The following is a 23607-nucleotide window of genomic DNA, read 5'->3' as shown; positions in this document are numbered from 1 at the left end:
CTGTCGCACTGTATCATCATCAATTGGCTTGTTTATCTGTGTGCAAAATGATCCATGTCAAGGTTATTCATTGCAGTGAAATACTGGAAGCCACCTGCACGTGATCATTAAATAAGGAGGATGGGGCAGTGAAAAAGAATAAGGGACCTCCTCGTGTGCTGGTACACAAAGATGGACAAGACACACCAGTGACGCAAGGGGCAGACCAATGGGTATAGCAGATGGCCATCTGCCTGGCAAGTAGGAAGGTAATAATGGAAAATATACAGGTGCATCTCCTAAATGAGATGGCTGAGAGGGCTGCCACCAGGGGTGCTGGGCCACTGAGAGACGGAGAAGAAAGGGGAACACTTCAATTGTGTAGCACACCAAGAACTAGCAATTTGGAGTTTCCATTGTGGCTCAGCGGGTTACAAACCTGACTAGTATCCATGAGGATGAGGGCTGGGTCCCTGGCCTCGCTCAGTGGGTTAAGGATCCAGCAATGACATCAGCTGTGGTGTAGGTCGCAGATGCAGCTTGGATCCTGTGTAGCTGTGGCTGTGGCATAGAGGGGCAGCTGCAGCTCCAATTTGACTCCTAGCCTGGGAACTTCCATATGCCACAGGTGTGGCCCTAAAAAGAAAAAAAAAAAAAAGAATTAGCAATTAAAAAATAAGAAACTCTGAAAGATGAAAGCTCTCCTCCTAAGACTGGGAACAAGGCAAGGACGTCCACTTTCACCACTTCTATTCAATTCTGCACTGGAGAGTCTACCCAGAGCAATTAGGTGAGAAAAAGAAAAGTGATCCAGATTGGAAAGGAAGAAAACTGTCTCTACTGGCAGATGCCATCATCTTATATATAGAAAATCCTGAGAAATCTACTTAAAAAAAAAAACCAGCATACAAGATCAATATATAAAAATTAATTTCCACACACTAGCAATGAAGCAGTAAGTCTGAAAGTCTAAAGTCTATCTAGTAAGAGTCCTAGAAGTAGAAGACAGAGACACTGAAGGAAAATAAATTGCAGAAAATTTCCTGGAGATTCCAAAAGACTTGTCTTTGACTACTGAGGGCTCTGCAGAAATCAAGAAGACAAATATATAGATACACCCTGCTGATATGTCTGAACTCCAAGAACAAAGAAAATTCTTACATCGTTCAGAGAGGGAAAAAAACAGATTACTTATAAAGGATTTCAAACCCAACTAACTTAATTATTCATATTGAAACATGGAGCAGTCTTCAAAATTCTGATTCTATACTCAACCAAGCTATCGATCAAGAGGGAGGCATGAAGACACTGTATGCTGCTGGCAGGAATGTAAAATGGTGTGCCACAATGGAAAACAGTGTGGTAGTTCCTTAAAAAACTAAAAATAGAGGAGTTCCTGTCATGGCTCAGTGGTTAACGAATCCAACTGGGAACCATGAGGTTTTGGGTTCGATCCCTGACCTCGCTCAGTGGGTTAAGGATCTGGCATTGCTGTGAGCTATGGTGTAGGTCGCAGACTTGGCTTGGATCCCACGTTGCTGTGGTTCTGGTGTAGGCTGGCGGCTACAGCTCCAATTAGACCCCTAGCCCGGGAACCTCCATATGCCAAGGGTGCAGCCCCCAAAAAGACAAAAAAAAAAAAAAAAAAAGAAGCCAGACACCAAAGGTACATAATATATGATTCCATTTATATGAAATGTCAAAAATAGGGAAATTCATAGAGAAGGATAGTAGATCAATGATTACCAGAAGAGGGTGGTATCAGGATGACGGAGGGTGGTACTGGGACCCACGACTAACAGGTATAGGGTTATTTTGAGGGTTGATGGAAATGTTATAGAATTAGATAGTGGAAACATAGTAAATATACCAAAAACCACTTAAGTGTATGTGAATTTTACTTGAAGTGCATCTCAATTTTAAAAAGCTGGAGTTCCCACTGTGGCCCAACAGGATCAGGAGCATCTTGGGAGCACTGGGACACAGGTTCAATCCCCAGCCCAGCACAGTAGGTTAAGGATCTGGTATTGCTGCAGCTGTGGCTTAGGTCGAAACTGCAGCTTGGATCTGATGCCTGGCCCAGGAACTCCATGTGCCACAATGGGGCCAAAAAAAGAAAAAGAAAAAGAGAGGGAGAGAGAAAAACTGGTCATCCTGCCTCGTGGCTCAGTGACTCAGAATCTTGTCTGTCCGCGCCCCCTGCCCTGCAAGGCTGCCTGTCCCTCCCCTGCACATCCGTGAGCAATGGCGCTCTGGCTGCTCCCCCCCCCACCGCCCCGCTTCCCAACTTCTGCCTCACTGCACCCACGCCTTTCCTGGCGGCTCTCCACCACCCACTCAGACCGACTCTAGACTGTCCAGAGGTCATGACACCAGCCCCCAGAGTCACCCCAGTGGAGCTGCCCAATGACCAGGACTGCGGTTACTAGCGTGTGTCAGCTGAGGGATAGGGTTTCACACAGGAGCTTAATCACAGCTCTGGAGTGGAGGAAGGGAGAGGAGCAGCGCAGGCTCTGAGGGCACGGGCAGGAAGCTACCCTGCCCTGCAGCCCAGCGGGTGTCTGCCAGGTCTCACCAGGGCTGGGACCCACAGGAAAACAAGTATGATCCAGTCAGGTCCGCAGGAACGCGCAGCTCAAGGAAATCATCCTGTTTAGCGTGAATTCCCAGCTCCACCCTGTGTGCAGACCAGAGAGGCCCAGAAAAAAGGCTGAGGGGCCAAGTCCCCCTCACCCTCAGGGCTCAGAGAGGCTTCTCCTCACCTGCTGTCAGAGGCCCCATTTACGGGGTAAGAAGTAATGGGGAGGCGAGCCCGTTCCTCCGGGAACAGCCTGGCTGCCTTTCCCCCCAGCTCGCAGCTGCTATTCCAGCATGGAATCTGAGCAGGCCATTCTGAGGATGCTGGGCACACCCTCCCCAGGCCTGACTTCATGCCAGATCCCCCCCGCCCCGTCTGCTGCCCAGGTAGGTGCTGCAGAGCAGCCGCTGGCATAATGTGTCACAGGGCACGGTGGCCGGGTGTGCCAGGCCTGCCAAACCACCTGGCCTGGGCACTGCTGGGGGGAGAGCAAAGGTTCATGCAAAGAGCAGAGCCTGGGTGGAGGAGGGTGTCTCATCAAGACATAGTTCCTTCTCCCCCATTTCTGGCCCATGTCCGGGCCCCTTATATCATCTCCAGGCCTGCTCCTGGCCATCTTGCTTGCTGTCTCGGCAAGAAGTCCCCACAGCCACCTGTTACTTGCCCCCAACATCCCGTTTCTTCTCACTGCTTCAAGACCCAGCCCCCCTCCCTGTCACTCTTCCCAAGACCCCACCCCCAGCCCAAGCACGACCCTCGCCATCCCTATTCTCTTGTTTTCTGAGTTCCTGAGAAGTTCTCCCTAAAAGCTATGGGGAAAAAACCCTTTAGACTGGAGGCAGTATCATTTTCCAGGTTTGTAGGGAAGGAAAAAAAAGGCAGAGGGTGGGTGGGGATAAACGTGGATGGGGAGAGGCAGAGCTCACCTCTTGCACCACTCTGGCCTCACCCTTTAAGCAACTACACCAATGAACACCTAAATGGCTCTTCCCAAATGCCTCCCTTTGGGCAAATGCCTTTCTCTGCTCACTCACAAAGGGCAAGGAAGGTCAGGGAGCCAAAAGAGAGACACAACGAATCTATCGGCAAAATGGAAAGGGGAAGTCACAACGCTGAATGTTAAACAATACACCATTTTTGAAAAAAAAAAAAGAATAGGTATATACAGTCATAATAAAATATCAAAGAACACTGACCTTGGCTGGTGAGAGATCGGTGCCCAGTTTTGTCACCAAAAAATAATTGATAGATGAATGAAACAGACCAAAATTTATAGCAATCACTTGTGAATGGTGTGATTACGCATGACTTTTATTATTTATTTATTTATTTATTTATGGAGGTATAGCTGATTTGCAATATTACACTAGTATCAGGTATAGGGCATAGTGACTCTTTTTTTTGCAGCTTGTATGCCATTATAATTTATTATAAGATAATGGCCAGAACTTCCTGTGCTTATCTGTTTTACACATAGTAGGTTGTATCTCTTAATCCCATACCCCTAATTCATCACTGCCCCTTTCCTGCTCCACTTTGGCAACCACAAATCTGTTTTCTTTTTTTTTTTTTTTGTCTTTTTGCTATTTCTTGGGCCGCTCCCGCGGCATATGGAGATTCCCAGACTAGGGGTCAGATCGGAGCTGTAGCCTCCGGCCTACGCCAGAGCTACAGCAACGTGAGATCCCAGCCGCGTCTGCAACCTACACTACAGCTCATGGCAACGCCGGATCGTCAACCCACTGAGCAAGGGCAGGGACTGAACCCACAACCTCTTGGTTCCTATTCGGATTTGTTAACCACTGCGCCACGACGGGAACTCCACAAATCTGTTTTCTAATCTGTGAGTCTGCTTCTGTTTTGCACACACATTCATTTGCATTATCTTTTAGATTCCACATATAAATGATGTCACACAGTGTTTGTCTTTGTCTGACTTATTCCACAAAGCATGATATGCTCTAGGTCCATCCACACTGCTGCAAATGGCAAAATTTCATTCTTTTTATGGTTAAGTAATATCCCAGTGTGTGTGTGTGTGTGTGCACGTGTGCGTTCGCGCACACACACACACACACTATTCTTCTTAATCTATTTGTCATTCATTGATGGGCACCTGGGTTGCTTCCACATCCTGGCTGTTGTAAATAGTGCTGCCATGAACACTGAGGTGCATGTATCTTTTTGAATTAGTGTTTTCATTTTTTCTGGATATAAGCCCAGGAGTGGAACTGCTAGATCATACAGTAGTCTATTTTTACTTTTGTGGTGGTTTTCTGTGTTTAGTTTTGGTTTTTGGGGGCTCCACAGCATATGGATCAGGGATCAGATCCAAGCCACAGTTGCAACCTATGCTGCAATTGAGGCAACACCAGATACTTAACCCACTGTGCCAGGCCAGGGATTGAACCTGCATCCCAGCGCTGCAGAGTTTCCGCTGATCCCATTGCGCCACAGCGGGAACCCCTATTTTTAGTTTTTTGAGGAACCTACACACTGTTTTCCACAGTGGATGCAACAATTTACACTCCCACCAGCAATGTACTAGGGTTCCTTTTTCTCCACAGCCTCGCCAACACTTGTTATTTGTGGACTTTTTGACGACAGCCATTCTGATGGTTGTGAGGTGATATCTTGATTTGTATTTCTCTAATAATTAGCGATACTGAGCATCTTTTCATGGATGTCTTCCTTTGAAAAATGTCTACTCAGGTCTTCTGCCCATTTTTTTTTGGCCATGCCTGAGGCATGTGGAAGTTCCTGGGCAGGGATTGAACCCGTGTCAAGGCAGAGACCTGAGCCACAGCAGTTACAATGCTGGATCCTTAACCTGCTGAGCCACAAGGGAACACCTGTCCGCTTTTTGTTCAGGGTTTTTTTTGGTTTTTGTTTTGATATTGAGTTGTATGAACTGTTTGAATATTAACATTTATCAGTCATACCATTTGCAAATATTTTCATCCTGTCAATGGTTTCTTTTGCTGTGCAATAGTTTTAGGTTTAATTAGGACCTATTTATTTTTGTTTTTATTTCCTCTGCCTTAGGAGACTAATTAAAAAAAAATATTGCTACGATTGTTGTTAAGAGTATCCTGCCTACAGTCTCTCTCTTTTTTTTTCTTGTGTTTTTTTAGGGCCGCGGGCGGTTCTCAGGCTAGGGGTGTAATCAGAGCTACAGCTGCCAGCCTATGCCAGAACCACCGCAACACCAGATCCGAGCCGAGTCTGCAACCCACACCACAGCTCACGGCAACACCGGATCCTTAACCCACTGAGCGAGGCCAGGGACTGAATCCACAACCTCATGGTTCCTAGTCGGATTCATTTCTGCTGCGCCACGACGGGAACTCCCTATATTCTCTTCTAGGAGTTTTGTGTTTTCAGTTCTTACATTTAGGTCTTTAAACCATTTTGAGTTTATTTTCGTATATGGTATGAGTGATGACTGTCTATCACTGTCTTACACGTGTTGTCCAGTTTTCCCAGCACCACTTGCTGAAGAGACTGTCTCTTAGCCATTGAATGTTTTTGCCTCCTTGTCACAGATTAATTGACCAAAGGTGCGTGGTGTATGACTTTTATTCTCAGTTCCTATCTATATTTTCTAATTGTCTATAATGAATAACCATTATTTACATAATTAAAACATTTAAAAATAAATTCTGGAGTTCCCGTCGTGGTGCAGTGGTTAACAAATCCGACTAGGAACCACGAGGTTGCGGGTTCGGTCCCTGCCCTTGCTCAGTGGGTTGACAATCCGGCGTTACCGTGAGCTGTGGTGTGGGTCACAGATGTGGCTCGGATCCCGCGTTGCTGTGGCTCTGGCGTAGGCCAGTGGCTACAGCTCCAATTGGACCCCTAGCCTGGGAACCTCCATGTGCCACGGGAGCGGCCCAAGAAATAGCAAATAGACAAAAAATAAATAAATAAAATAAAAAATAAAAAAATAAAAATAAATTCTGGCCATTGGTAGCATCTGATTAATTCCAAAGCCCCCAAATACAAGTTAGGGTTAGGGTTAGAAAAGACAAAGGTGTCTTTTCTGAACAGCTTGCCACCAGCAAGCCCTCCACTAACACTCCAGGCCCAATCAGCCAGAACCACCTGCGGTGTCTGCATCTGTGGGACCTGGGCCCCAGCCCCTCCCTCCAGAGCTCACACCCAAAAGCCAGAGCCTCAGAAAGGTACAAAAGCAAGAACAGGGCTGGGGGCTACTGACACCTTCAGGCTGGACAATTCCTCACCTGGCTGCCTCTTCCAGGGCCCAGGCAGGGGCTGGTGGGTGAACTGCAGGCAGCTGCCACACATTTATCCTGTGAGGTCCCACAGGCAACCACGGGCTGCAGTCAACACCTGCTCCAGCCAGTGCTCAGAGGCCAAGAGGAGGACAAACAGTCCAAGTTCTGTTGAGTCCAACCAACGTTTACCGACATCCAGCTAGGGTGCCGGGTGCTGAGGGGCCAGAGGTATGCTAACAAGAAACCATCGACACTCAACAAGCATCTCTTCTGTGCCTTTATGTGTAATTTTATGAGAAGTTTTAATCCTCACGTCTCCCTGAGGGGTAGGGTCTATAAGGAAGCCCTCAAAGGACAGTGACTCACCCAAGGCCACCAGTGGAGCCAGAACATAGTCTTGCACAGCCTGGCTCTTAACCAGGTACCCCATTGTCTCTCAGAAACAGCCAGTGAGCTGTGCCACAGGTGACTTCCTGTTCTGCTCCAGGGGAAAGCACCCTCCCTTCTGAGAAGCCAAAGCAATGAGTGTGGCGGCCCCTCTGCCCAGGACCCCTGTGCCTACAGCTGGGCGGAGGAGAGGCCATCAGGGCAGGCCAGGGGCACAGCCCCCAGGGCCCAGCTGAGGCCACCACCGAGACCCACCTATGCCCGCCTCTTCGGATTCCCAATACCTTCCCTGCACCCCAACCCCAGCCTCCAGCCAGGCAGTGGGAACAGAAATAAATACAGCTCTCTAAAAATAAACCAGGGATGGCAAGGCACAAGAAAGGAGAAAAATGTAATGCCACTGCTGGATTGAGCCCAGTAAGTCCTGCTGGTCTAGGAAGGGCCCATGGCACTGAGCAGGACAGGCACCAAGCGCCCCAAATCCCCTTCCGCTTCTGCACACAGCCTACACGTGTGTACTTGTGCCCATCTGCACATGCCTACAAAGCCTAAGGTGACATGAGCAGCGAGAGCAGAGTCACCAGGTTCTTCTCAGTTGCCCCACTGGGGGTCTAGTAAGGCTTCCTTCCTGCACCTCTGCCTTGGCTCCAAAGGGCTCAAACCTCAGCTCCATCATTTGTCAGCTGTGTGGCTCGAGCGAGTTGATCAACTGCTCTGATCCTACACCTTCTCACCTGTTAGATGGGAATACAGATACCTACAGCTTGCAGGCTGCTGGGAGGGCGAGCCGGCTCATCCACGGTGCAATGCCCGGCCCAAGGGAGAATCTGAACAAAGGCAATCCCTTCCTCCCTTTGCTCCGTAAGGGCACGTGGGCGCATCTTCCGGCTCTCCTCTCCTCTCCCCTGGTGAACAGCACAAGTGGGCTGATTAATCACATGGCGCGGTGGCTGTTTTTGGCTCCTGCAAGTCCCTCTCACCCTACGTGCCCGGCCCACTAGCTGGCTCGTTATTTCAGACGGTTCCAGGGGGCTTGCTCACTGCCTTGGAGCGGATCCAGAGAGGCGCTAAGCACAGCCATTCTCAGGGCTTCCTCTGCCCGCTGACCTGGAAGGAGATTCTGCAGGGGACCCCAAAGCCTGCCAATGCTTTGCTTCTGTTCAGTGACCAACGAGAGACTCCGCTGTGCTCGAAAGCAGGGAGTGTTCTCTGAAGCTGACAACAGTCCGGCCAGTCCAGCAGGTCCTTTCCAAACTGGGAGCATTAGATCTGGCCAGTCACCCCTCGATGGGGAGGCCCTGCTGTGTGGTGATCAAAGACACCAGCTTCAAGCAACAGGGTTCAAGTCTCAGCTCTGCCAAGTGGTATACTAGCTGTGCAGCTCTAGGCGACTTTCCTAGTCAGTCTGAGCCTCTGCATTCTCATCTGCAGAAGGGGTACAGTGATTTCTTACCTCTCAGAGTTGTGTGGATTAAACAAGGTGATGCATATAAAGATGTAGCACGGTGGATTCAACACGAGAGACAGATTTTACTCAGCTACCGGGTACCTACTGACTTCTGCAGGGGTTGGAAAGGGGATTTAGATGCAGGTTAGCCCGGCTCTTGAAGAAGTCACAGTCCAATATCAGAGGCTAGCACATGGGCAGTAACTCTACCATAACATACTGCGGCAGGTGCCAAGGCAGAGATGTGAGTAAGAGCCTTACTAGACCCCCAGGGGAAGAAGTGGGGAGAAGGAGGCAACTAAGAAAAACTGCCAAATCCCCAAATCTCAGTTGTCTCCCCTGAGCCTCACCCAAAGGGTGGGGCAACAACTAGGAAGTGGATCCTGGAGGAAGTTGTCAGCTTCAGCATCCTTCTGTGATGGTCTGACTGTTCCCCATGAAATGACTTCCTAGGCAGGGCTCTGGTGCAGGCCAGTGCCAAGGCCACTCTGTGGGGCCATGCAGGCCAGCCATCCAGTCACCCTTCCATCCAACAAGTGCCTGGTGAGCATCTCTGCCCATCAAGGAGTTGGTTTCTGGGGAGATCTTTTTTTTTAATTTATTTTTTATTGAAGTATAGTTGATTTATAATGTGTTAATTTCTGCTGTACAGCAAAGTGACTCAGTTATACACATATATAATTCTATTTTATATTCTTTTCCATTGTGGCTTATCCCAGGATTCTGAATATAGTTCCCTGTGCTCTACAGCAGGACACTATTGTTTATCCATTCTAAATGTAATGGTTTGCATCTACTAACCCCAAACTCCCAATCTTTCCCTCTCTCACTCCCTCCCCCTTGGCAACCCCAAGTCTGTTCTCTATGTCTGTGAATCTGTTTCGGTTTTGTAGATAGGTTCATTTGCGCCATATTTCAGATTTGGAGAGAAGGTCTTTGATGGTGGCTAATGAACACCCATCAGGACGGGACGTGACTGTGCAAGGCAGGCTGCTCCCCTGTGACTCAACAAGCTCTGTGACTCACAGAGAACAGAGGATGGATGGACTGGTTCTGTCTCATGATGGAAGCAGAAAGGATGGAAGCATTCAGGCTGCAGTCCAGAGAGGAAGCAGCGTGTGGGCAGAAGCCCTGTGGGTGCTGGCACCAGATCATGAGAGGCACTCTCCGGTTACCCACAGGGTGCCCAGGGTGGGGGTACAAAAGTGAACTGAAAACACACGGCCCTGGTAGCGCAGGAGATGATGAGGCCACTCTAGGCTTGCCGGAGACAGAGGCAAGCCTCGGCCTGAGTGCAGATAAGCCTACTGGGTCAGGCAATGGGCTAGAAAACAGACAAAATGTCTTTCTTTTGCTCTTTCTTTCTTCTTTTTTTTGCTGCAACTGCAGCATGTGGAAGTTCCCAGGCCAGGGATCCAACCTGCACCACAACAGTGACAATGCTGGATCCTTAATCTGCTGTACCACAAGAGAACGCCAATAAAATATATTTCAAAAAAGTGATATACTGCAAGGATTATGAAATGCAAATTGGAATTAGGTACTATAAACACAGCGGGGTCTTAAGATGCCAAAAGGAAAAGTCATAGGTGTCGCACACTGTAGTAGAATATAAACAGGGCTGGATCAATATAATTATGATTAGATGCAGTCTGCAGTTTGGGAACTTACTTATCTAATGATTTTCACCTGGGCGACAAAAATTATGATCGGTCAATTTGTTTACTACCGAAGATTTTTCATGTTTCGATGACAGTCAATTTGGTGCCATTATTTAAAGCAAGTTCTGGTCAGAGTCACCTAGGATTAACCATGAAATTGGGAACACAGACACGGCGGATTTAATCCACAGAGACCGTCTGTGCCGGCCCCTGGATGACATCGAAGCTGACAAAATGTCCCTCTGGAAAGTTGCCAGAGCACCAGAACTGCTATGGGGTCACTATCCATCGAGCTTCCTTGAACCTTTGAAACCTGATTCTTAGAAATCCAAGCAATACTGCAAGGCCTCGAGGAGGCAGCATCCTGAGGTGTGGAGTGGCCACTCCGGGGAGTGGGAGGACCCGTGTGGCTCAGCGACGTGGGGCCAGCTCACGTGCTCCGTCCTCTTGCTCCTGCAGCCCCAGCCAGCTGGCGGAGCAGTGGGGGAGGCAGGCCGTGGTGCAGCTCCTGGCAGCGAGGGGCAGGGAGACCAGGACGCTGCCAAGAAAGCATTTTAGGTGGGCAGCTGTGGAGGGGCAGCTGCCCCTCGTGGGGCAGAGGAGGAGGGTGAGGGAAGAAGTGAGGACCCCCAGACACCACACCAGAACTACCTGCTGAGAAGAGCCAACCTGCCTTGCTAGGCGCAAAGCTCCAGGCCCACAGTGACAGTGGAACTGCTTTTGCTATTCAGAAAAAGGCTGCTTTTCCCCCTCCTCTAACACTTTAAGCTGACTGTGTTTACCTGCTGCTATTCCACAGGAACGATGTGACAAATACCCTACAGAGAAGAACTGAGGAACAGAGACACCAAGACAGAGAGGCGGCGAGAGGACGGAGGGCGGGCGGGCCACGGGAGGAGATTGTACAGTACTTCAGGGTCAGGGGCCATCTGGCCCCTAATCTCGTCTCTGAGCTCATCTTCTACTCCCTTCCTCCCTCACTCCCCCAGCCACCTGACCCCTGACTCTTCCTCTAACACATCAGCCACGTGCCGGACCCAGGGCCTTTGCACTTGCTTTCTATCTGCCTGACAGATTCTTCCCACACATGGCTCACCTTCCTCTTTCAGCTCAAATGTTACCTTCTCAGCGAGGCCTACCTTAAGCCCTCTTTGAAACTGCCATGACATCTTCCTACTTGATTATTATTTTTCTTTTTTTGGCTTTTTTAGGGCCGCACCCACAGCATATGGAAGTTCCCAGGCCAGGGGTCAAATCAGAGCTACAGCTGCTGGCCTACATCACAGCCATAGCAACAGCGGGATCCAAGCCACATCTGTGACCCACACCATAGCTTATGGCAACACTGGATCCCTGACCCACTGAGCGAGGCCAGGGATCGAACCCACATCCTCACGGATTCTAGTCGGATTTGTTTCTGCTCCTACTTCATTTTTCAATACAGCATGGGACATGCTATTTACTTAATTCTGGCTCCTTCCCCTTTCCCCACAATTACTAAGAGAGCAGGAAATGTGTTTATCTGTTTTGCTCACTCCTTCATCCCCAGTGCCTAGAAGAGAACCTGGTGCATAGGCGGCACCCAGAAAACACCACTGCCTGACTGGAAGGAGGGGAGTGGTGGAAAGATGGACCTGGAGCATCAAGTACTCCTGATCTGAGAGAAGGTGTGGGAGGAGTTCCAAAAGCAAGGATCGGATGGCGTCTGAGGCCTTCTCTTCTGCTCCCAAGAACCCCTAAGAGGTTCCCACAGGGAACGCACTGTCTCCAATATTAGTCTGGAAAGAGGAAGGATGGGCTTAGACTTTCAACTGCCATGAAGGGGATGCTCTAAGGCTGCCTTAAAATAAAAACGAGGATCAGCTACGCCACCACCTGTGCTTGGAGGCGGATGAACCCTGTAGTCGTTTCCTGTTGCTGCTGTAACAAACTACCACAAACTCCCTGGCTTAAAACAAAAGATTTATTCTCTTAGAATTCTGAAGGTCAAAGATCCAAAATTAGTTTCACTGGATGAAAATCAAGGTGCTGGCCGGGCCGCACGTCCTCCTAGGGGCCCGGGGGAGCGCGTTTCCTCGCCTTTTCCAGCTTACAGAGCAGCTTGCCTTCCGTGGCCTCTCCCTCCATCTGCAGAGCCAGCAGGGTAGCAGCCTGCTGCAGGGGCCACACTGCCCTCTCTCCTGCCTCATCTCCCATTGCCTCCTCGTCAAGGGATACTGTGATCACACCGAGCGCCCACTAGGATAATCCAGGAGAATCCCCACCTCAAGATCCTTAACTTCATCACATCGGCAAAGTCCATTTTGCCATATAAGGCAGGAGCCAGAGGGCCCAGGGGCTCTGGCCTGGATATCTTTGGGGGCCATCACCCAGCCCACCAGCACAGAAGATGGGGCTCCAAGAGTTTGGAGGAAACATAGTTCAGACCTGGTCGACATGAGAGAAGAGCCGGACTGGGAGTCCTGGCAAGGCCCTGGTTCCTTCTGCTGTGGCTGCATGCCATTAGCTAGGGAGCAGGGGATTATTTTCATGCCACTGAGCCTTCTGGCCCTTGGAGGGCCTCCTTAGAAGAGAAGGGTAGTTTTGTCTTCTCCAACCTCAAGTTCCCAATGGACTGCTCAGAATGCACTCAGGGAGTTCCCTTGTGACACAGCGGGTTAAGGTTCCAGCACTGTCACTGCAGCAGCTCAGGAGGCTGCTGTGACATGGGTTTGATCTCTGGCCCAGGAGTTCCCACATGCTGCAGGTGCAGCCAAAAATAAAAAAAAGAGGAATGCATTTGGGATGCACATGCTGAGGATCGACGGGGGAAGCCAGCGGGATCTCAGGACTGTCCTAAAGGCGTTTTCAGGAGGGGAAGAGATGGTCTGGGCTAGAACGAGCTCAGCATCCAGAACAGCAGGTGAGCTTTCCCCCATGAGACTTGCCTGGGGAGGAGGGTTCTGAGAGACCACTGGGGTCTGGGGAGCAGGGCTGCAGCGACCCCAGCGTCAGATCAGCTGCTGACATCTGACACCAGGACGGCCAGGTTGACAGTCCACGTGCTGCAGGATACCAACGCTGCCCTCCATGGCACCTCTGGGAGCTACAGCCAGGTGGCTTCTGCCCAGGCACCAAAAGACTTGGAGAAGCAAAGCAGGAGAGACACAAGCACTCTCAGAGACGGCTTTACTCTTAGGCCACGGGCCCTCTGCTGTGCACACATCATGTGGCTTCTCAGAACAATGTGAACAATTTCACTCCTCCCCAAAGCCCTCCAGGGCCCAGTGTGGTGACTGAGGAAGATAAATTCCCACTGTGAGAACTGCATGCTCATCTTACTGGTTTTATTGACCCACTGGTTCACCAGTGGACCCAAATGGCTAGAAATATCTATTGGGAAATGATAGAGCAGTGGTTCTTAACCAGGGGTGGTTCTGCCCTGGAGGGGATGTGTGGCAATGTCTAGAGACATCCTAGGTTTTCTCACTGGGGGCGGGGGTGGGGGGATGCTATTGGCATCTGGCGGGTAGAAGCCGGGCACAGAGCTCAGTGCCCTATCACACACACAGAGCCCACACATGTTACCGAGCCCAAGATGCCTGCAGCACGGGGCTGAGCCCTGTGCGAGAGGAAATGCAACGGGAGGGGACGAAAGTAATGTGAGGCTCACAAACAAGGGCTGAGGGAGGCAATGGAGGGAAACGGAGGAAAAGTGCACCCGGCTTGCTCGTTTCGCAGGTCCTGGCAAGTTCAAGGACAGCCTGTTTGTGAGCAGAGTGGGTCTGCAGACTGGTGTGTCCGCAGGGTGGCCTACCTGGCTCCTGCCACCCAGGCCGGGAGCGCCAAGTTGGCCTGTGCCTCCAGTGGAGCAGGAGCCAATCTTGCCTCTGAGGTCACGATTCTTGGACGAGGGACGTGCCAAAAGCAGGGATAAGGATCGAAGTTATAGCAGATTACCAATGAAAGCAACGAAAATCTTTAGGTGTTTAGGTACTGTTAGTATAATAACACAGAAATGCACGTAAACGTGAGGTCGCTGTCCCATAACACCTGGGAGCCTCTCCCTTCAGTATCCGCCTCCGGAGAGCCCTCCTTCAAAGCTGTGTCACCATCAGCTGTGGATCACTTGGTACCCGTCTCAGGAGAGCCACTGAGATGACAAGGCCAGGGAGAGGCGAGGCTTGGGAGATGGGACTTGAAAAGGGCACAGCACAGCGCAGAACACGGGGATCCGCCCGACACGAGGTAAGACTCCCCTCCCGAATCCCGGCACCACGGCCCGTGAGTCAGGGCAGAAACCAGCTCTGGAAGGATGTTCCCGGACTCGTCACCCCAGAACCCGGCCCAGACAGACCAGCACCAACCAGCTCGTTAATCAAGTCATGACCCCACTGGCTGGGAGCTCGGAGTCACGCCCCGTCTGCCCAGGCCCAACACCACACGCACCCCTGGCATCTTCACAGACAGATTGACGGAGGCAAAGCAGGGGCCCGGAGGGCTAAGCCTGGGGAGCCAGGGCCCCGGGGACCAAGGAAAGCGCCAGCTCCCTGCCCGCTCTGGAACCCACACGGCCCCTGCTCGCAGACGGAGCAGCAGCTCCTCTGGCTCATCCTTCTCATCCTCCTCCAAACTCTCTGCCGTTCCCCCCCTGCAACCCCATTCTTCCCCTCTTTATCCCTCTCCGAAGCATTCTCTACCTTGTCCCCCTTTCTTCTCACTCTTCTCGCACTTCTTCACGGTCTGTGATACTGAAACTGAAATGTATTTGAAACACCGTCAGTGGTGTTACATGGTATTTTTGTTTGTTTCTGGCCATGCCTGTGGCATGTGGAAGTTCCTGGATCAGGGACTGAACCCGCCCCACAGCAATGATCCCAGTCAGATCTTTAATGGCTGTGCCACAAGGGAACTCCTCAGTGGTGTAACATGAAGCTTTATCTTTCCTGCTTTTTATCTGATAAATTATAAGTTTTTTGTTCATTTTTTGTGTGTGTGTTTTTAGGGCCATACCTGTGGCATATAGAGGTTCCCAGGCTAGAGGGTGAATAAGAGCTGCAGCTGCTGGCCTATGCCACAGCCACAGCAACACAGGATCCGAGCCACATCTGCGACCTACACCACAGTTTGTGGCAACATTGGATCCCTAAACCACTGAGCTAGGCTAGGGATCAAACCTATATCCTCACAGATACTAGTTGGGTTATTAACCCACTGAGCCACATTGGGAACATGATTAACTTTTTAATGTCTTGACAATAAAACCTAAATTAGGAGTTCCTATCGTGGCTCAATGGTTAATGAACCCAACTAGCATCCATGAAGATGCAGGTTCAATCCCTAGCCTCGCTCGGTAGGTTAAGGATCTGGCGTTGCCATGAGCTGTGGTGTATGTCACAGACACGGCCTGAATCCCTCGTTGCTGTGGCTGTGGTATGGGCCAGCGGCTACAGCTCTGATCTGACCCCTAGCCTGGGAACCTCCATAACCTTCCAGTGCAGCCCTAAAAAGACAAAAAAAGAAAAAGAAAAAACTAAATAAAGCTGCTTCTAACATCTGTAAGCCCTTGTAATGTCTGGTGTATCAGCATCCCTAAGTGGTGTGTGTGTGTGTGTGTGTGTGTGTGTGTGTGTGTGTGTGTGTGTGTGTGTGTTACTCCACCCATGCTCTGGGTACTTAATCTGTGTGGCTGAGAGTTCGAAATCAATCATTTTAGGAGTTCCCATTGTGGCGCAGCAGAAACAAATCCAACTAGGAACCATGAGGTTGTGGGTTTGATCCCTGGCCTCGCTCAGTGGGCTAAGGATCTGGCGTTAAACAGATCTGGAGTTTTTTAAAAAAAAAAAGGGGGAGTCATTTTAACAACAACCAGAGGAACTCAGTTTCTATATGAGGAAGAATTTCCTTACACTTAGTCCACTGCAGTAATCTCTGACCTAACCTCTCCACCTCCATTCTCTCCCCATTCATCCACCTTTTTACAGCATTAGCATAATCACTCCTTGCTCTAAAACTGTCAATGGCTACCTACTGCCCAAAGAACAGACGTTCACCTGCCATTTCAGTGGCCTCTATCAACTAGGAATTTCCAGAGTTCCCTTTGTGGTGTAGCGGAAACAAATCCGACTAGGAACCATGAGGTTGCAGGTTCGATCCTTGGCCTTGCTCAGTGGGTTAGGGATCTGGCATTGCTGTGGCTGTAGTGTAGGCTGGCAGCTGTGGCTCTGACTGGACCCCTGGACTGGGAACCGCCATGTGCTGCAGGGGTGGCCCTAAAAAAAAAAAGCAAAAAAAAAAAAAAACCTAGGAATTTCCTAACAGTGGTTTCCAGGAATGGAAATAGTGAGAAAATGCACCTTTGTCCTGGAAGTATCCACATACAGGACAGGCTACCTCACATAAGAGATGCTAAAAAGAAGTATTCGCTGGTCTCCAAGGAGGCCTCTCTCCCTCCCAATAAACCATCTGACCCGGTGTTCACACCCTCTGAAGTCCTCCCCCTGGATCTGGACTGGTCCTGTGACCTAGAAAACACAGAGGAAGTGACACCGTGTGACTTCCCCAACTAGATCATCAGAAACTTTGCTGTTTACGCCTGGATCTCTCACACGCTTGCTCTGGGGGGTATGTCTACTCAGAACAGCTGCCATGCCGTGAGAGGCACAAGGCACATGGACAGGCCACACGCAGGCACATCAGTCAACAGCCATCACGGAGCACAGCCCCATGAGTGGGCCAGTGCGGACACCCAGCCCAGCCCTCGGATGACTCCTGCCTGGCCTCCACCTGCCTGCAGCAACCTGAGACCCCACGAAAGAGCAGCCCCACTGCGCCCAGTCACCCTGCAGAACCATGACAGACAATCAAGTACCGATTTCACTTAAGAATGTCCTAGATAAGCCAATTAAAAACTAACTGTATTTGGAGTTCCCGTCATGGCGCGGCGGAGGTGAATCCAACTAGGAACCATGAGGTTTCAGGTTCAATCCCTGGCCTCGCTCAGTGGGTAGGCTGGCAGCAACAGCTCCAATTAGACCCCTAGCCTGGGAACCTCCATGTGCTGCAGGTGCGGCCCGAGAAAGACAAAAAGATGAAAAAAAAAACACACTATTAAATCATGACCCTTGATAACTTTTTGTCTTTTAAATCCTTTTAAATATTCTACATACCAAAATAGAAGCTACACGACTGCTTCAAGAAAAAGCAATTGTGCCAGTGTTTCAGTTGTAAGCTAAACAGCCACTTTTCTCATGAAACATCATTTTTACTTGAAAGGAAAGAATAACAGACAAATTACAATTATTTAGACTTGGGTTTTCGACAGACTTTTTCTTGAAAATGAATGAAGAAAGAGTGCCATTATGAGGAAGAAAACCTGACAGTATGTTACCAAAGATAAAAAGCAAGCTTTTGAAAGAAAATTCAAATTATGGAAAAATTTGAGAATCGGAGTTCCCATTGTGGCTCAGTGGTTAACGAATCCAACTAGGAACCATGAGGTTGCGGGTTTGATCCCTGGCCTTGCTCAGTGGGTTAAGGATCGGGCGTTGCCGTGAGCTGTGGTTAGGTCGCAGATGTGGCCTGGATCTGGTGTTGCTGTGGCTCTGGCGAAGGCTGGCAGCTACAGCTCCGATTCGACCCCTAGCCTGGGAACCTCCATATGCCGCGGGAGCGGCCCAAGAAACGGCAAAAAGACAAAAAAAAAAAAAAAAGTTTGAGAATCACTTTACCGTATTCTAAAGTTGACTTCAAAATAAACCAGTTTTCTTTCAAGGCCCAGACACTCAGCTTCTTCGGGGACAAAGCCAATCCTCAGTGATGAATATGAATATCCTTGGTCAGCACCATGTTTTTAGGACCCACTGACTCACTAATATTTAAGAAAGCTTTTGTTGTGTGTGTCTTCTCTCACCAACTAGGTTCCACTCACTTGGGCCACAGGGACAGCCAAGGACCACATGTGGAACCATCTGTCACAGTACCTGGCCCAATGAAGTGCCTCAGATGGGAAAGACTAAGGTGACAACACCAGTTTTTTTTTTTTGAGATTAAAAAAAAAAAAAAAAGCTATAGGCTCACCTTTGCCAGTGGAAACTATCAAAGAAAACTTCTAGCTGGGACCGGGAGCTTGAAACCAAGGGGTGCCCTAGACGGCTGACCCCTGACACGGACAACAGCTGCCACCGTTCATGGCTAGCTGCAGTGAAACAAGCGACAAAGCACGTCAGGTCAACCCAGCAGCTCTCCCTGCTTAGGGGGACTGTGCATCTCCTCTCCTCTCGGGGAACCTCCAGCCTCCCAAACCTGCTTCTTCCCCTCACATGGCCTTCAGAGGAAGGACTTGGGATGGCCTGGGGAACAGGAGGGGCCTCTGCCCGAGGCCTTCCTGCAAGACCCACAAACAGCCCGACCCCCACAGACAGACAGACACAGGGGCTCAGCACCCTGTTTGGCAACAGGAAAACCCTCAGGGTGTTTAAGGCGGAGAAAGGGAAGTGAAACTCGTAAACAGCTACTGGAACCACTGAACTTGAGAGATTAAAACAAACCAGACAGGAGCTCCCTGTTTCCCCCACCCTGGCCCACGGCCTGGCTTCCCAGACAGTTGGGACAATGAATGTCCAATTCCCCTGAGCTCCCGTCCTGAGAGTCTATAAAACCTGCCAGGTGTCTGAGAACAAACCGGGAAACAGCAATGGAACCGCGAGCACTGTTGTGACTCTGGTGAGGACCAGCTACCCGAGTGGAGACGGAGGAACAGCGCCATGTTCATGCCCAGCTCTCGTTCATATGTGTCAGCAAACCACCGACCCACAAGATGGGCAGAATCTGATTTTTTACTATCATCCTTTTCTAAGTGCTTAGGAATGTACCTGGCCTACAGCAGGCGCTCAGAAATCTTTGTTGCACAAATGAGACAATGACGGACACCATCTTTGTGGCCTGGCACTCACACAGGCGGAGAAGGACGTCTGTACATGTATTTACTCAACAAGTATTTATTGAGAATCTCCTCTGTGCCAGGTACTGCACTATACACAATGGGAAACAACACGACAGGAAACAAAATAAGTCCCCACCCTTGAGGAGTTTGTTTCAGTAAAAACCAGTAAAGGTGAAAATCCCAGCGCCACTCCCCCAAATCACGTAGGCCACAGACACTCAATAATTATTTAAGAAGTGCCCACTCTGTGCGAGTGTTGAGTACAAGTGCTAAGATAGGCCCCTGGGATCTGGGACTCAGCCCTAGTGAAATTATTTCATCTTCTAGGCAAGAATCCTAAACCTGGGATGGGTCTGCCAGTTGTCAGAGGCCCTGGGCAGGATTACCTCTTTGGTGCATCTGTCCTCATCTGTCGGTGAACAGCAGCCACTGCGTGAGTACCATGTGCATACCCAAAACACCACGCGACGCTGCAGGATAGAAAGAAACCCAACAGCTTTAGCTGAGAGGTGCTAGGGGTCAGAAAAGCAGCTCTGATATGCTGTCATTAAACATGAGGGTTCCAAGAGGGCTCCTAAGGCAGCTGGCTCCTCCTCTGTCCCTCACCCCCCCGCCCCCCAAGATGCTGTGATTCTGAGCCTGAGTCAGCAGATTTTTCTCAATCTTGGAAGTAGTCTGCTCACCTCCAAGTAAGCAGACACTGGCTTTGCTGATCCTACTGGGGTGGGGCGGAAGGAGCTGGCAAGGTGAGGAAGAAGCTGGGGCCCAACAAGCCCCAGGCATGGCAGCTCATAAATGGAGACGCCCTGATTCATGCTTGATTCCTTGACCAAAGCCCGGTGGAGACAGAACTGAAGTCACACCCCAGTCACCAGCCTCTGAGCTCGGAAGGCCAAGAATCACATGCCAGGAAGAAGATCCACATATCCGAAACCTGATGCCAGAGGCCGCTTCCTCCCTGCCAGGCCCAAGTAAGTGCGGCTCTCCTGACAGGGCAGCATGCCACTGCTCCAGGGGCTCCTTTCTCGGGACCCAAAGGCACAGAAAGAGGGCCCCAGAGTTTAGCTTCCCAGCCCGCAAGTCACAGCTAGGAGGTGAGCCTTGGTGACAGAACGGAGTTGAAGCCTTTCCAAGCAACAGGTCCAGCCCCTCCTGAGAGGCCGCCCCACCCCAGGACGTGCCAGGAGCCGCAGGCCCTGAGGACAGCTTGCACAACAGCCAGGACAGCTGCATTCTATCCAAAGAGGCTTACTAGCTTCCCAGGCCAGCATCCAACAGGGGCCGTCCTCGCCCCAGGCCCTGGGGGACGGGGTCTGAGGAACCACAGGTAGGGCTGGCAGGCTGAGTGAGGGCAATTCTTCCCCCATGGGGTGATCTATCTCACAGCAAAGGAGGAGGAAAGCAGTGGTGGAGAGGCAAGGAGAAAGGCAGCCAAACAAAAGAGCAGTTCATTAAACTAAGGAGGTGACGGGCTACACCACCTACAAGGTTAGGTTGGGGGTCTGTCTGTTCACACCTTTGAAAAAGAGAGGCAGGCTGACCCCAGCCAGCTCTGCACAGGTCACCGAATGGTAATAGATAATGACAACGACCCACACAGGTGACGACCAGGTGGACAAACTGCAAGAAGCTATCCAGCCAGGGCTGCTGGTGCCCAAGCTGCTCCCCAAGGACCAGGCCTGACCGCCTCTCAAGCCCTTCTCACCTGCCACCTCGGGGGAGGGCTCTACCCAGGGGTCCCAGACAGAGAAGCAAACTGCCCAAAAGAGTCAGGTAAGTAAAGTCTCGAGGAGCCAAAGGATGGACAACATTACCACCAAACACACAAGCCCGACTTCATCAGAATGACTCATTAAAGCCCCAGAGGGATGTTTTCCATTGGAACAGGGGAACCCTTTTGGTCCATTCTGCCCAAATCCCCCCCCACCAAGTGCTGCTGAGCAGAGGACCCCAAGGGTCAGTGCAGAGGGGGCCGGCTCGGCCATCCACGAGCCCCTTCCTTTCACAGAAAAGGGTCTGCACACAAGAGGATTCCAAAACTTTCAAGTCTGGCCTGGCCAGTTCAGTTGGCTCTCGACCACAGCTCCTGAAGGCTGCCAATTCTGAGTCCAGTTCTGGCTCAAAGACACAGAGCATGATCCTCAAAAGAGGAGACCTAGAAACCCAGAGCCGGGGAAACAACCGGCCTTCACTTGCAAACGTGAGAGTGGGTCATGCTTTCCGAATCCTCCAAGATCAGGACTGGGCAGAAACAGAGCACATGTTATTTCCTGAAGATCTCTCCAGGGGACCGACATCAAATAAAGGAGTTCAAGCTTTCGGCCCCCCAAGAAGGTTAAACATCCAGATGCACCACGAAGGTGGTGGGTTTTTCTAGCCCCAGAGAGGACTATCTCTGTGACTGGAGGCAACTCAAATTCCTGACATGTCCAACTAATGCAGCCCCACAACCTGCCCAGGCAGATATTGACCTGACACCCTTTGCTATGCCTGGGCAAAGGGAACACAACTTTAGTGGCAGTCTCCTGCTTGGAGTGACAGGATATCAAGCTCCCAAGGAAAAACGGAGGGAGGAGAACCTTCAAGAGCACCTGCTCAGGGACTGACATTAGAAGCCCCGACGCATTCAGTGGGTAAGAGATGGGCAAGAAGGAAAAGTCAGCAGGTAGTCTGAACCACCAACAATAAAAGGGACAAATAGCTGCCAGCCCCAGGGCCATCAGGGTGGCTATCTATTTCAAAACTCAAACAGGAAAAAAAAAAAAATGTTCTGGAGCCAGTACAGAGGAAAAAGGTTGAAGACCACAGGCATTCTCTGGGGCATAGCTTCTGGAGACTTCTTTTAGCTCTTGGGATGGGGTACAGGGTGGAGGGTGGGAGTGAGGGCAGAGACAGGCTGGGGTATCATGACTTAAATGTATACAGTACATCCAGAGTGTAAAGCCACAAAGCCCTGCTTCCTGGAAGGGGAAAAGGGTTGGATAAGGCCTCCAGCTACCCCTGGCACAGGTCCAATTCAGCGGCCAGTCTCTCCTCAAGGGTTCCTGGAAGTCAACAGACCCATAAAGGGGAAGTACCAGAGCTGAGATTAGAAGAATGGTCTACAAATTGGACATGATCCTTGATGCAACGCCCCAATAAATTCTCCCACACAGACATACCTGCTATTTACCGCTGACATTCAGTCTCTTACTTCAATCGCGGGCTGAACACCCCCGCCCCCAAACCACGACTCTCAACTGCAGGTCAAAGGAAAGCAAAGTTGTATTTGGAACTAATGCTTCTCCCAGAAGCAGAGGCAAAGAACTGGGAGGGAAGGGAGACGGGTGTCAGGAATGCAGGGGACAGGGCTAACTGGAAAGAAATCAGAGAATGGAGCAAAAACAGGGCCTCTGGGGGCAACCTGGGTAGGAGGGGCGTAGGTTGACTGGGATTGCAGACACCGGCTGAAAAAGCCTAATACCGCGAAGAAGACGACGGGGAGCTTAACACCAGGGAAGGAAAGGATAAGGGTGGGAAAAGAGAGCAGACTGAGAGAGCAAGGATGGGACGACGAAGGCAGGATAACGAGGGGTCAGAGATGATCTCCGAGGACACCCTGGGTAGAGAGGGCGACTGATTTGGGTACCAGGTAAGGGATGAAGGAAGAGCCTGGAGGCAAGGGTGGGGAGTGGGAGAGGACCCCCAACCTGAGACCCAGCTCTCAGAACACAGAAGTGGGAGGAGACGGAGTAAGAGGCCCAAAGAGGGGACATAGAGTGCGGGGTGCGGGGGGGAAGACTGGGGGGAGGCCCGCGGTTCAGGCTTAAACAGGGATGGGCGTCCAAAGCCTGGGGGCACCGGGTCAGCAGGGCGGGGCGCCTGCAGAGCAACTAACCACCGTGGACCGGCGGGGGGCCGGAGCAACAGGAAGCAGCTGTAGCTGGGTCCAAGGACCCCTGCGGCTCCCCTACCCCACAGCCCGCCGGGCCTTGCGCCCCAGCCCCGTTGCCCGCCTCAGCCCAGGCCTGCTGCTTCCCTCCGCTGCTTGCCTATCCACTTCCCCGGATCCAGACTGACCTGACTTGGCTGCCCCCCGCGCCACCGCTGCCGTCCCGCAGGCTCCGCAGGGTCCTCCGGCCCCTGCCAAAACTTTTCCCATTAATCCCAGCTCCGCAGCGGCCGCGGCGTCACACGCTGCGCGGTCCAGCCCCGCCCCCGCCAGTTGACGTCATCGCGCAGCTCGTCCCCTCCCCTTTCCCCACGCCCCCTTCCGTCTGGACCGCGGCCAATCACCGAGCTTCTGGAGACTCCCCTGAATCTACCACTCCGCCCACCGCACTCTGCCCTGGGCCCGCTTAGAGCGCCCTCTGGTGCGAGCCAGTGGCGCGGCTGCTGGGGGAGGAGCCGGGGAG

At 51.1% G+C, this 23607-nt stretch overlaps 1 protein-coding gene across 1 annotated transcript in view; it reads right to left on the bottom strand.

Annotated features, from left to right (window-relative positions):
• PPARD (peroxisome proliferator activated receptor delta) overlaps positions 1-23407 on the bottom strand; it is a 71127-nt gene extending 47720 nt beyond the window's left edge. Inside the window, 2 exon segments of the mRNA XM_047794538.1 lie at positions 19600-19683; positions 23273-23407. The gene's annotated coding sequence lies outside the window, so the exon portion shown is untranslated.
• Positions 23408-23607: the final 200 nt, after the last annotated feature.

The sequence above is a fragment of the Phacochoerus africanus genome, chromosome 9 (assembly GCF_016906955.1).
Source record: "Phacochoerus africanus isolate WHEZ1 chromosome 9, ROS_Pafr_v1, whole genome shotgun sequence".
In the NCBI taxonomy this organism is placed as follows: domain Eukaryota; kingdom Metazoa; phylum Chordata; class Mammalia; order Artiodactyla; family Suidae; genus Phacochoerus; species Phacochoerus africanus.
The sequence above is the reverse complement of the archived record's forward strand: the minus strand, read 5'-3'. Positions and strand labels throughout refer to the sequence as shown.